This window comes from Gopherus flavomarginatus, chromosome 13 (genome assembly GCF_025201925.1).
Source record: "Gopherus flavomarginatus isolate rGopFla2 chromosome 13, rGopFla2.mat.asm, whole genome shotgun sequence".
In the NCBI taxonomy this organism is placed as follows: domain Eukaryota; kingdom Metazoa; phylum Chordata; order Testudines; family Testudinidae; genus Gopherus; species Gopherus flavomarginatus.
Window position 1 is genome coordinate 19,819,598 of NC_066629.1, and position 14,623 is coordinate 19,834,220.

Sequence of the window (14,623 nt, forward strand, 5' to 3'; positions counted from 1 at the left end):
TGCATGAGGAGCTGCTTATTTACTGATGATTGTTCTGCAGGTGGTGACTCTGTTTCTGTCACTCATCAAAAAGTGGGACTAACGTGCTCAGTCATCTGCTTGTTGATGTTTCTAACCCCCACGACAGGCTTGCCCAGACGGCTATATCAGCTCAGAGACCAGAGCGGGGTGTCGCTTGTGTCCAGATGGCTATTTGTGTGATCCACACAGTGGTTTGCAGAAGAGCTGCAATCCTGGTCAGTACTCACCTGAGGGAGAGCTGGAGTGTTGGGAGTGTCCCCAAGGATACGTCTGCCCTGATGGACGAAACAGACAGGTACTGTATGCAACACAATGCTCTCTGAGCACAAATCCCCATTCATCCTAAACAAAGAAGGCCTGAAGATGGTGATGTGGGTGTACCATCAGGAGAGGGCATGTCTCAGTGGGGTGGTAATAGGGCAAGGAGCCTTTTGTTGTCAGGAAGCTTGTTCAAATACAGCTCAGGTTCACAGTGAATCTCAGATTTTCTATAGATGGCCTCTGTGAAATGAATTTGGTGAGTCTCAGTCCAGTACCCAGTAGATTTGTGTCCGTGTCACAAAAAACCCTAGCCTCTCAGCTATGGCTTGAAAGAGGCTGTGGATTGAAAGAGCCATGGAGTCTGGAGCACCTTCTTGCATCCAAAGATGGTCTCCCTAGAACAGGGGTTCTCATACTGGGGGTTGAGACCCCTCAGGGGGTCTCGAGGTTATTACATGAGGGGTCGTGAGCTGTCGACCTCCACCTCAACCCCGCTTTGCCTCCAGCATTTATAACAGTGTGAAATATATGAAAAGTGTTTTTAGTGTATAAGGGGCATTGCACTTAGAGGCTTGCTGTGTGAAAGGGGTCACCAGTACAAAAGTTTGAGAACCATGCCACTAGAACAGGGCTGGAGCACTTTAAAGGGGTAGTAGCACTGGAAGGTCGCTTCAGCTCTATGCATAAACAGAGCTTTGGCCTTCAGTCCTGTCAATCCAGCACCTTTTGCCAGCTGTAAAATATAGTCCAGTGCTGGGCAGGGTGCTTTATTCGGCTTTGTACTGACTGGGGCACAGTTTTGGCCTTTCTGACATCACGGAGACATCAACCTTCGCAACATTCAAACTCTGTTTTTTTCCCCTTAGCATTGTTCAGCTGGCCAGGAGCCAAACCCCAGCCACACGCATTGTGTAACCTGCACTCTCGGCTCTTTCTCCACCAAGGAAGCTCTGGGATGCCAGCCCTGTCCAGCAGGTAGGCAGAGCTCTATTCAGCATCCTCAAGTCCCTTTCTTAGCCTTTAAACCTGTGGTCTAAGGGAGTCCCTTCAGTAACAACGCTTTGCACATCCTGGGGTTTTGGAGCGCATGTGGCTCTCATATTGTACATTGCAATGCATGGCGGGAGGGGTCCCCACCTCTGACCAATGCTCCACTCACTGCCTAGATCCCAAGGAACTGAGAAAATGGGATCTGACAGTGTGTGGAACTCATTTGCATGCTGTAGGTAAGAGCTCGACCTGCATCTAGATAAGGGGGAGAGGGAAAACACTCTTGTCCATCTCCTTAACAGCCGAGAAGCAGTGGCAGAGGATGCAGAAAGGGCAAGGTTTCCACGTGACGATGTCATATCAGGAATAGTCATGGATCTGGATTGAAACCCCAAATCTACACCACCACCCACAGTTTTGGCATGATGGTGGAGTTTGGGAATATGAAATCAGATCCAAAATTTGCAGTTTTATGTCCACTTCAGTCAATATGGCAGTTACTTTCTGACACTACTCAATGACAAAGCAGCTCTCACTCTGATTTTAACTGATCACCTGTATAACTGCTTTAAACTCAGTATAGCACTTTCTATTTGAGGATCTTGTTGAGCTTCACCTCCATTCATTACCTCTCAAACATACCCATGTAAAATGGGTATTAATATTCCCATGATAGAGATGGGGAAATTGAGGCACAGAGTGTTCATGTGACTTGGGCAAGGCAACAGTGAGCCTGTGACAAAACCAGTAATAAAAGTTAGGAGTCATGACTCCCAGGCTCCCGCTCTAAACACTAAACAATGATATCTCAAACACTGTTTTATTACTATTACTTTATAGATTGGCCAAGGGGGTTGCTATGCACGTAATTAAGTGAATTTTCATTTCTGTGTTGTGAGCTGCTATTTGAAGAGCTGCTCCCTTTTACCGTCCATTTCCTCTCTCCATTTTTTTTTCCAGTGAACTCCTAATAATCCTGTCTTGAGGACATCATAGTGTGTCATTGTGGGAATGACAGGGGTGTCACACATTCATCATTATGATATTAGTGCAGAATCAAGTGCAGCAGGAAGATAGGTCGGGTGGGACTTGACTTTTTTTTTAAAACAATTGTCTTTGAAAATTATGAAAGCATAAAATATTATGCAGATGATTGATTAGCTCAGAACCAGCAAAGAAAATGAAGGAGGAACAGGTGAAAGCAACCTAGTTCCATTTCACAGGCACTTGCTGTTCAGAAATATTCCACACCACAAACATTTCAGTTGAAATTGACCTAAATTCATTTTGGGAATAGTTCTAAGCCAGGAGTAGCTGTGAGTGTCCCCAAGCCTCTACTCTTGATGTATGTCCTCACTGCAGAGTTAACTGGGGCTTTGACTTGGATGTTGCCACTAACCCCTCTCCCATCCACACACACAAGCCTCTGACTTGTGTTTGGTGCTTTCAGCTCAGGCTGGTTGTGGCTGTAGGCTAATGCTTCAGTGCAGCCTTCACTTGAGCTGGTAGCCCTTTGCAGTGATGATGCAGGCTAGATCACTTCAGTGCTCTCTGTATGCCCAGGACAGACAAGTTCTCCCATAATTCACTGGGAAAAAATCACAGAGCAGCTCTGCTCTACTCTGGCACAGTATGCCCCCAGAAGATCTAGTGACACACACAGGGAAGTGCCATACCAGTAATTATGGGAGGGCTTTAACATGTGGTTTCTAAAACTTGGCTAGGCTAAGCTGGATGCTCAGACCCAGATGCTGATCACCCAAAGAACTCTAAAGTGAAGACATACCTTTGCTGTGGGAAAGGCTGGGAATGGAGTGCCTCCTGCTGAGAGAGGGTGGAGCTGGAATAGCTTGTCTTTGTGCACGTGAGTGGTTGATACCATTAGTGGGGCCACAGGTATGAGTTCCTTCAAGCCACCTCTTGTGCAGTCAGAGACAGGATCTGAAGTAGCTGTGAGGTCACCCAACTTAGCTTCACTGTACTATATTGTTCCCTACAATATCCCCAGTTGAAAGAGGCTGGGAATGGGACAGGAGTAGCTGTGAGTTCCAGGATAACCATGACAATCTACATTGCTCCTTGCATTGACTTTGTCTGTGTAGACTTTTGGCACTGTCTATATTTTGCTAGCCCCATCGATTCCTAATACTGCCTCTTCCTGGGAGAACATGGAACTGTAATAGCTGTGCATTTGTGCACGTGAGTGGTTCATACCATTACTGGGGCCACAGTTCATATTTTCAGTCATGCTAGGCTTTCCTTTCCTCTAAGCAACATCACTGCATCTGAAGCTGAAGTATTTAATGAGCAGCTGCAGGTGTCTCCTGCAGAGTCACTGAACCCAGTAACTTGATTCTCATGTCAGTAATTAGAATCCCTCTTATTAAATAATGAAGTGTTCTTGTATTCTGTTTGCCTTGCTTGTTGTCTGATAAAAGGAGAAATGGAGTGGCTAGAGAGAGTGGGATAGCATCAAGGCCCCAGAGGTTCATATTCAAATGCTGTCTGTAATTCACTACTGAGGAAATAGAGTAACGCATGCTGAGGTTACCAAACTTCCAGCTACTGGGACTAAGGATATACGAAAAATAGCACTCGCCTAGGAGACCTGAGTAAAATGTGGGAGGGGAGAATGGCTTAGGGATGTAATGTTACATATCATTTACTATGTTGTATAGAGGGTTGTAATGTTTGCTGCAAACAAAATCCAGGAAATGTTGGATTCTTTAGATTTTGTGAAGGATTTGCAAACCATCCCTGCTATTTGCAAAACTGTTGAATACTTGCAAATATTTAACCAAGTGAACAAATGGCAGGCTATGGCCAGATCTTAGATATTACAGTGATGAGACTATTACTTTTCTTATTATTCATATTGAGGTAGCAACCAAAAAATCCATCCAGGATTGGGCCCCCATTATGCTAGGTGCTGTACATGCACATAATAAGAGAGACTCTTTAGGTAGGTGACAGGTGAAATATTTAGGAAGTATCCATGTTGGATTTTAATATTAGTCTTCCTGGTATTCTAAAGGGTAGAATGCATGTGTTCTACGTCAGATATATATCTGATTGAATCAAACAGACCATTTTTTGAAGCTCAAGGATATTAAAGAGTTTGTATATGGTCAAAGGGGATTGAAACCCTAGAATTCATGATGTTCTTTTCCACTGTTTGACTGACTTTAATTGTGTGTAATCTGTATACTGAATATCATGCGTGAGGGAATAAAAAGCCATTGCTATGCAGATAGATTGGGATATATTTCAGCACAGCAATGGCACTTTTATGCCACAATTAAATCCTTTTATTTTTTTCATTCTTCAAATAACCATCTGGAGTTTAGTAAAGCATTTGATACCAAGTCCCACAAAATCTTACTTGGAAAAATTAATTCAAACTGGCTTGGATGTGAGCACTTTGTTGCTAAATGAAAACTGGCAGAAGGTCCATAAATAAAGTATAGAGATGTTTGGTGATGCATCGAGTTATCAGTGGACCTCCGATGAAGTAACAGGACTCACTGGTTTAGGTCTGATCTCATGCAACACCTTCATTAATGAACTAGGAAAAGACGTAATTGTAAAAAAAGAGAAAGAATTAAATTTAACAATAAAAATCTTCATTTTTTTATTTGAAATTTCATTAAATGAAATTTTGTTGGAATTTCAAAGTTCAAACACTTTTTACCAGCTCTATGGTTGGTTCAAAACCAAGAAACATTTTTTGGTGAGTGTTTCACTGGAATTTTTTCCTGACTTTTTCTTTTTTTTTTCTAATAATTTTGAAATTTTGTCAAAATTTGGTAGATTTTAACTAGCTCTGGTACTTGGATTCCATGAAGACGATGGATTGGGTGACTTAGTGAGACTGTGCCATTTGCTGTGTCCGTATGTCTCTGTTTATACTTCAGAAAGAAGAAGTTGATATTCTTCATGGCAGCATTATTTGGCATTTCAGAAATGAGTATGCTCTTGGATAAAAGAACAGTCAGTCCCGTAAATTGCAGCTCTCCGGGCTTATACAAACTAGAGCTGGCTGAAATGTTTTTGAGTTTCAAAATCTCAATGAAAATTTTCACTGAAATTTCAAAACAACCGAAAAAACATTCCAACCAACATTTCACATCCCTCCCTCTTCTTGGTTTTTCAGCCAGCTACAGAGGTAGTTGCCATTATTCAGATTTTAACATTTGGGTGTTCTCAGCTTTCCAAATTTTAATAAAAGAGCAGGATTCTCTTTTTTTCCCCTTTTTCTTCTTTGTTTTTTTCAAATATTACAGTGTTTGGAGCTTTGATAGAAGCCTTCTCTCTGGATTTCTCTCCCATTCTTCAGTTTTGGTCTTTTTCACTATAAATGCTGTAAAATTGCTTGTCTAGGTCTGTGGGATATACCTGCCTTTGAAAATCAAAGTGCTTTACAGCTCATTTGATTACTTTTCTGGGGCAGGTGTTGGAGCTAGGTAATGTGAGTCTGGTTTTGACCTCCAGTATCACCTGACTTTCATTCACACTCTGTATGGGGTTTTATTGGAGCTCTGAGTACTGCAATATTTTCCTTTGCCTTTCTTTAAGTTACTCTGGCATTTCAGGGCCAATAGTTCTGAAACTCTTTTAATGTGTAAGTTATCAGAGCTTCAAGGAGGACAGTGCACTTACTAAGCCAGCCATCCTGTACAGGGTCTGCACTGTTCCTATCAATAATATACCAGCTTGCTCCATTACCAGGGGCCATTCTCACCTCAGCTGCTCTCTTTGAGTGCATGAGGCATGCACGGGCCCTGAGAGATTGTGTGCTGCTCTATCATGTTGCCTCATCACTCACCGTTTAGTTTTATTTTAGGGCATTATTGTCCTCACATTCGTACCATCCAGCCTCTCCCTTGCCCACCTGGTTCCTGCACTGATGCCCCTGGGCAGAGTGAGTGCCAAAGGTGCAATGAAAGCTCCTGCTGTTTGGATACTATGGATCAATTCAACAGGACCATGAACCCCGTTGAATCACCAGGAGGCCTGCAATGCCATCCATGCCCATCAGATGAGCTGTACGTGTTTTAGTGCTTGCATACATCCACTCATCTAACAGACATTTAGAGAGTGTGAGCCAAAACCCAGTGGAATGACCCCCATTGACTTCAATGGGCTTTTGTTCAGATCCCGGAAGACCTGAATTTGGGATTCCTTTTTCCAAGCAGTGCTCCATACAGTTAAACATGCACCCCCACTCCTTGCATGTATCACTCTGCAAACGGAAGAGTGAAAGGTGTGCTTGAGGAGTGAATCACCTGCCAAGCTTGTTTCACACATTGAGCTTTGCAGTGCGATGTAGGCTTTGTCAAACCCCAACACGCTGGGGCTAGGCATCAGCCATCAATCCACAAACTCAACCTGCATTGTGATATTATGATATTTACATCACAGTGTCCTCTTCAGGATGTCCTAATGCCAGCGCTTTGAGTCTCAACTGTTGGGTAGGGGCAGGACAGATCAGTAGGCCACTGGTACGAAACCTGTAAGCACTCTGCTGTCTTCTCCTCAGTCCTGCAGCCCATACACACTCTAAAGCTGAGCTCCCAGAGCATGACACAGTGGGACTTGCAACTCCCTCAGATTTGCCCATACTTACCCATGCATCTGACTCAGAATGGTCTCCATTTGATGCTCCATGTGGGACAGCCTAGCAGTGAACTATCTCCTCTCTGAAGTGGCCTCTCAGGAGGCTGAGCAGCATGGAATGCAGTTTCCCAACCATGTATGTTGTTCTGATTGTCTCTTCTCTCAGGTCACTTTTGCATTGATGGATTTACAGCCCCTCCATGCCCAGCAGGGAGCTTTGAGCCCCGAGAGCAGTTCTGCAAACCCAGCAATGGCTCCTCATGCTTGCCAGGTCTGTGTTTTATTTCATCTCCATTTTGCACAATGGGGGAAAATAATTCTGGATCTAAATCACCCTGCTAATTAGTTGCTTATACAGGGTATGACAGTTATAGTGCTTATTTACTACCCTCTGGCTGAGATGGTATTGTAGAGCACAGAGAGGAGAACACCTAGGAAATCTCCTACTCACCTCCAGATGTGCAGCGACGTGTTTAGGAATTATTAGAACCTTAAAATAAGATAAAATTGGATTATTATTTGTAATGGAAGTTATTTAAAATGCAATAGAAGAGGAGATTTCCAATAATTTTTGGCTGGTGAAAGGAACAAGATTAACAGTTCCAGAGATCAAAGCCTTATGCTGAACCTCTTGATATGTAAGATGTGGACAGTGGCAGACTAATAGGAAGTCAGTAGTATTTGAACCTAGAGCCTCAGATCTGCAGCACAGAACTCTGCCACTTGAACTAAAGGAGTAGTTCCATTAGCTGCCTTCAGTAGTAGGTTGTGCTCTGATAGCAGATCACCCATTAGAGGGGGATGCAAACACATTTTGCAAGGGTCCTGCACAAGCTTCTCCAACACGCTGAACTCCTGCCAATCTTTTCCTCAAGGGACCAGCCTCCCAGTAGACATTGGATGATGTTGATGATTGTCAGTTGCTATAGACATGGGTCATATTCACAGCACTATATGTACAAGGCAGTGAAGCTACCCACACAAATTGACTGGCCAACGTTCAGGTTACTGAAACACGGGCATTTATGCCATTTTCTGATAAATTTATCAGGAGAACACACATCTGAAAGACTTTGGGGACATGATTTTTAGAGCAGCTTAATACCTGCAACTTCTGTTGACTTCAGCTGTCAATGCTCAGCATCTCAGACCTTCCCAAAAATTGTGCCAGAGACATGCAAAAGATTCACAAGAGGAATTACTTTCTTCCAACACTGAACAGGGGATTTTATTGGAATAAGGAAACCTATTCCTAAAACTTCTCTCTTTCAAGCTGTTTTACTGCAGAGTTTCTGTCTAGTTCCTTCCCCAGACCCATCCTGCCTGCCTGTCTATAGGTTCTGGGGGACCAAAGGGCCATTGCTCTCACTTTTAAAACAGAGTGATCATGACCCCACTTTTGAAAACCTGAATTCGGTGGGGGAACAGCAAGTAGGGAAGGGAACAGGGGGCCCAGCCCCCCTGACCAGAACTGGATGGCCTAACAGCAGAGCATCATCCTACTGGCAAGACAGAGGGATGGCTAAGCCAAATCTGAGTGACTGGTGTTGCAGCCTGGTGCACAGGATCACAACACCACTCAAATCTGGCCCATTTTGGTTGCTTGGTGCCCACACATTTGAAGTCATTCCAGCACCCAGGTGCCTTCCTGCCATAGATTCACAGCTACTCAGCTTATCACTAGCTTAAGCTGCTTGATGAGATAATTGAACACAGAGCTGCCATGACTGTCCACCTGGAGAGGGACAAAAAGGAAACTGGTTTCATGGCCAATTCCAGGGGAATGTAGAAGAAATGTTGTGGCGTGGGGAAAAGGAGGTTCAAATAAGGTGTTCATGGTTTAAAAAAAAACTGAATTACTTTATGATCAATAAAAACATCTATATATATACAATCAGATAGGGGTCAAAGCTTATGTTTCAGGGCATTGTGGGTGCAATTCACTCTGATTCAGAGAGATAGCACAAAGGTATGCCCCCCTCAAAATAGGAATTAAGGCTGGCCCTGTGCACAGGGGTGACTTCGCACTAGCTGATCTTTGCAGGGGCCAGGAATAAATTTCTACCTTTGTAGAGCATTGCACAATGATTAGATGCTGTATGGTTTGTTTGATCTAAACTGGTATGGCAAAGCCTATGCACCTAGCACACAAGTCACTGATAAGTGTTTCCTGTTCCTAATATGTGAGGGAGAGGTCTGCTACTGTCTGCTGTGGGTATCTGAATGTCCAGTGCCACTGCATTCAGCACAGCATGCATATCCCTGCAGGCATGCTCTTGAAAAGATGAGGTCACTCACACAGTCCATTCCATTTAAAAACAGGTTTATTTTACTTACATGTGACATCCATTAGGACAGGAGATCAATGGTTCGGCCACTGGCCTCTGTCTTGACGTTTGTCCTAATGTATGACACCTGTAAGTGAAACAAACCTGTTTTTAATGGAACAGACTGCATGAGCGGCCTCCTCTGAAACAGAGGGCACCTTGATGAATATGCATCGAGTGCACAAAATCAGGGCCCGATCCGAAAACTCGCTACTAGTCTCACTGCGTGTCACCCTGTGAGAACATTGATGCAGATTAGTCTGTCTCTCTGTAAAGCATTTAAATCCCAGGATTCCTGAGACATATCTTGAGAAAACCTGGACTGTGTCAAAGCTGAGCTGTTCAAAGTTCTGTGTTCTGACTACAGGCCAATGAATAGCCCTTCAGTATATGACACCAATTGGGCTGCTCGCATGAGTAAGGATTTGTAAGCTCTAGCCCCTGGGTTGGCTTTATTTTATTTTGGAATGTATCTTGAAAGGTGCTAAGTGCCCTCAACATCCAGAAAAGACAGGATTCCTTAGCAGCTTGCGGAATGATGCCCCTAATAGACTTGTCTCTGAGAGAAAACCAGATCTTGTTACCTTGAGGAATCCTGTTACATAATCAGCATCACACCCAATTCTCATACAGCATTCATCTGTTTCATCAGTAGATATCAAAGCGCCATGCAAAGGAGGATAAATGTTATGATCCCCATTTTGCAGATGGCGGAAACTGAGGCACAGAGCAATGAACTTGCTCACTGTCACGCAGCAGGCCAATGGCAGATTCACAAGGCATAGCAGTCACTTCAGACAGGCACTATTGTGTCTAACTTCATGTCAGCCGGTGAACTATAGGATGAATCAAGAGCTGACACTGCCTGCTGTGTGACTGCAATGTTGTGCTTAACATCCTGTTAGTTAACAATCTCCTCAAGGCCGTACTCTAACCCAACCTCATTTTCAAACCTTTAATGAGAAGAACAGCAAGACAGTAATGTACTTAAGCAGTAAGCTCTTTGGGCGGGGACCCTCTTTTTGTTCTGTGTTCATACAGCACCTAGAGCAATGAGGTCCTGGTTTATGGCTGGGGCTCCTAGGCACAACTGCAGTACAAATAATTATAATTAATAAGAAGTCTTTTTTTTGCATGGCTCTTATGTGTGTAAAAAAAAATATGGAAAATCCCAAATAATTAGCGTTTTGAAATCAACTCCTACAAAATTGTGGCTTATTTTTTCCATTTGCCTTCTGCAGTGTTGTTGTTGTTGTTTTGTTTTCCCTACAGTAGAACATTGTGAAGTCAGGAAACCTGTTGAGAATGACTGAATTTTGCAAATTAGCAAGTAATTGGGCAAACTCAATTAAAAAAAGAGAAAAATCCCAGAATGATGCATCCCAAACTGTACTTGGTTCATTTATTTCGATAATTGTCATTTGTTTTTAATTATTTATTTTTCATTGCGTATTAGTGAGTGGAATGTAATATATCTGGGTGCAAATAATCATGCTTAACTAATAGGCAGCTTCACTAAAGTCTCCTCTGCTACAAAATCTTTGCCAAGGCACAGGTAAGGTCTGTTGCATTTCATTGTGAATTATAATGGGTGTGGATTACCAACATTCTGCTGCAATCATGATACCTTATGTGTTTATACTGACTTGATCTGACAAAGCACTTCACAAACTTTAACAGTGCCCTACAATGCCCCAGACAATTAGGTTAACACTCTTTTTCAGATAGGAAAAGTGAGTCACAGAAAGATTAAGGGAATGAACCAAAGTCCACTGAAGTTAATGAGAGTGTTTCCATTGACTTCAGATTAGGCCCTAAATAATTTGTCCAAGGTTGCACACTAACGAAGTCATAACTGGAGACAGAACACAGGAGTCCTGATTCCCAATCCCCTGCTAGGATGACTAGGCGCCACTGCCTCTCAGATGCACATGTATTAACAAGTTAACACATTCCTAAAACTAAGACATATTTTCTTCTATCTGATCATTTCTTCTTAGTCGACAATTCGGCTGCTAAAGCATCCTGACTGTTAAATGATTCTTTGCTCACCGGCTAAGACTAGGAAATCGTTGCTTCCCTCCCTCTTCTGAAATTAAAATCAGAAGTGAATTTTCACAGTGCAGCTAGGAAGAAGTCTCAAAACTCAGCCAGACAACAAAATTCAATAGACAGACAAGGCCAGCGGCATCTAAACAAACATCATAGATGGTGCAAAGTAAATTAGATTTTAAAAACTCTTTCAGTTTAATAATCTGAACTGTTAGCCTGCAGATGATCTTGTCAACTCTGCTAAGCAGAGGTGGCTCTGTTGGTGTTTGAATGGGAGATGCTTAAATAACAGAAGTAGCAGTATGGAGGAGTCAGAAGGTGAGACACTTTCCTATAAATCAATGTGGAACACTCCAGTACCAAAGGGGTGACACGCTGTAGTTCAGGAAAGAGATTGATCTTTATTCCCTGTCCCCACTCACATGGCATTGGTCATGATTACAAAATGTTAAAACTGCTGTGTTGCAGAGTTTAAAGCTTAGGTCCTGGCAAATCACGGTCATTTATTCAATAAAGCTGGTCAACAGTTTTTGTGTTTTCAATGAAAAACTAAAACTGATAAATGTTTGATTTAGAAAAAAAATTTGGGTAAAATTTTCCTGTAGAAATTTCTGGGTTTTAGAAACCAAAATTCAATATTTTGTTTATGAATAACCAAACCAAAAGATACCAAAACTGGCATATTTGTACCAAAAAAATGTTCAGATTTTGTTATTTTAGTTGTGGTAGTGGTAGGTTGTTTGTTATTGAATAAGATAATTTTGATAAAAATGGACATATTCATTTTGGTTGAGAAGCCATTTTTTCATTGGCGGGGGAGGGAGAGAGGAGTTTAGATTAAAATTTTTGAGCAACTTTAGTCTTTCTAAATTCTCATGTTAATCCTGATATCCTAGACAAATCCCAGTTCAGTAATTTCATTTTTCCTGCCTAAAATTCCCTCTGTCATTTCAGTGAGATAAGGTATTCTTCCCTTCCTTTTCTAAATTGGTATACATGCTGTGTGCTGTTTAAGAAGCTTCTGTGTTCCAAACCAGAAGAGGCTACTAAATTTGTATTTCTTTAGTATGTAAAGCACTTTGGGATCCTTGGAGAAGCATGCACTCTATAAACCTGGGACAGGAGCAGTAACACTGGAAAGGAATGATTTTTTTTATTGTGTGTTTTTCTTTTATCTCAACAGCGTCCCCTTAAGTCCCCTTGCTTTGTTTAACACACAGGATTTCAGAGACTCACGTTTGCCATGTTTGTCATTCAAGCAGGTATCTATGTGTTTGGGCTGAGTATGTCTCTAGTCTATGAAACCCATTCATCATGCCGTATTCAGAATACAAACATGAAAACAGCTCAACTGTTATACAGACCAGGCTTTCTCAAGACCAGAGTCCAGATATTGGGGTATTAAATACATAAATAAGGGGACCCTGGCTAACCTGCATCAATGTGTATTTGCAGGCTGATATGTTTATTTGTTTTTAATGTTTCTATTCCTCATATTATCAGCTCAGAACACAATCCCACATGGTTTTATTGCATCTAAAAGTGACTCAACTAAGGAAACATTCAGCTAGTCCAACAGCACCACCCTCAGGTGCTGCAGTGGTTTCAGCACCCTGTCTAGGAGCACACCTCCATCATATTTCCTTGCAGTAGGACTCATCATGGTAAAAGAAAGGGAGCCACATTTTGTATGCTAAAACCCTTTTTGCAATTTCATGCTTTGTAGAGGCCTTCAGTGTTCTCTCTCTCCCTAGGAATCAGACAGTGTCTCAAGTGCCCCACTGGGTATTTTTGCCCTGCTGGTGCCGGTTATCCACGCCCATGCCAGGCGGGTACATATAATCCTCTCCAGGGGCAGGATGATGCCACAGACTGTAGAGCCTGCCCAGCAGGTAGAGTTTGTACCCAGGCTGGCTTGACCCAGCCAGACTCAGAGTGCATGGCTGGGTAAGTGTCAGTTATTCATTGCACTGTTTTCTGTGACTGTGATCTTTGGTTCTGCCTCTTTTGTTTTGTTAGTGCGTGAGGGTGTGGGGGAAGTGAGTTGTCACCTTTCCACCTGTCAGTCAGGTAACATCAGCCTAGCAGGAAATCAGAGCTTTAATAGGACCGCAAGGGCTTTAAGGACGGGACCATCTTTTCTTCTGCATTTGTACAGCACCTAACCAATGATATCTCTCTCTGTGACCAGGGCTCCAAGGTCAGTGCTACCATAATACAAATAATAATAATACAAAATCATGAGGTTTCAGTAAGCATCCTCATAATGCATAGCATCCCAATTCCTAACATCTAGAACTAGTTGAAAAATTGAACTTTATTTATTGAAAATGTAGAACAAACAAATACTCGCTGCACAAAAGAAATGTGAAGATAGAGGCATTGTCAAGTTGTAAAGGAAATATAGGGGCATAATAAAAGCTCCTTCTTTTGGAATGAGAAAGAATGATAAACCCTTACATTCTAAGTTGTATTAATTTTTTATATTGCCTAGGAGCTCCAGTTATGGACCAGGACTCCATTGTGCTAGGAGCTGTACAAACAGAATAAAAAGATGGTCTTCTCCTTCCCCCTACACCCCCCACCCCCATAGTTCCACTTCTGGCTATTCACAGATGCTGCCCAACTCTCCTCCCACATGACAGAGAATTGTCCTGACCCTGCTCCCACCATTATGGCTTTCCTGCAACTCCCTAGGCAAGTTTCCTGTCTCCAAACCAGTCGCTCAACCTACCTGCCACCTCAGCAGAGGCTGCAAGCCCTTATCAAGCACTTGATCTGCTTAGCCGCAGAATTCATCCACAGGCCCCTCCATGTGACAAGTGGTCCCAATATTTGGGGAGGGGCAGGAGGGGCTATGTCATATCTAAACCTTGGACCCAGCCAGCTTGCTTGTGTTTTTCTAGTTATGTGTGTCCAGTGGGGTCTTCCAGCCCTCATGCTCCCAGCAACGCCTGCCCTCCAGGCACATTCAGCAATCATCTCCATCTTTTTGATAAGTCTCAGTGTGAAACATGTCCTGCCAGATTCGTCTGTACGAGAGGTGTGTTACTCCTTGGACCCTTGTGCTTCTATGGGAATGACCCAGTGCTATGGGTCATTGGAGGGAGGTATTTTCCAGGCCCTTTGAGTTTGTCTACCCAGCATTCTTCAGTCCAGGCTCTTGCTCAAGTTTGAACCCAGGCCCTGCTTCTGTCCACACACAAATCAGACTGATTCAAGTCAGCAAGTACTCAGACCCCAAGTCGAAGGACCCTGCTAGGGGGGTGGGTCAGAGCCCAAGCCCTGCTGCGACTTTGGTCCAACCCTGTCATTCTGCAGTGTGGATGTAGCTCAAGCCACAGACCTGAATCAGA

The 14,623-nt window shown here is 43.0% G+C and overlaps 1 long non-coding RNA gene across 1 annotated transcript; it reads left to right on the plus strand.

Annotated features, from left to right (window-relative positions):
• The first annotated feature begins 248 nt into the window (after positions 1–248).
• Positions 249–7,138, plus strand: LOC127033788 (uncharacterized). Its single transcript, XR_007769216.1, has 3 exons — positions 249–316; positions 1,149–1,257; positions 7,055–7,138. It is a non-coding gene; the product is annotated as an uncharacterized LOC127033788 (long non-coding RNA).
• The last annotated feature ends 7,485 nt before the right edge of the window (positions 7,139–14,623 follow it).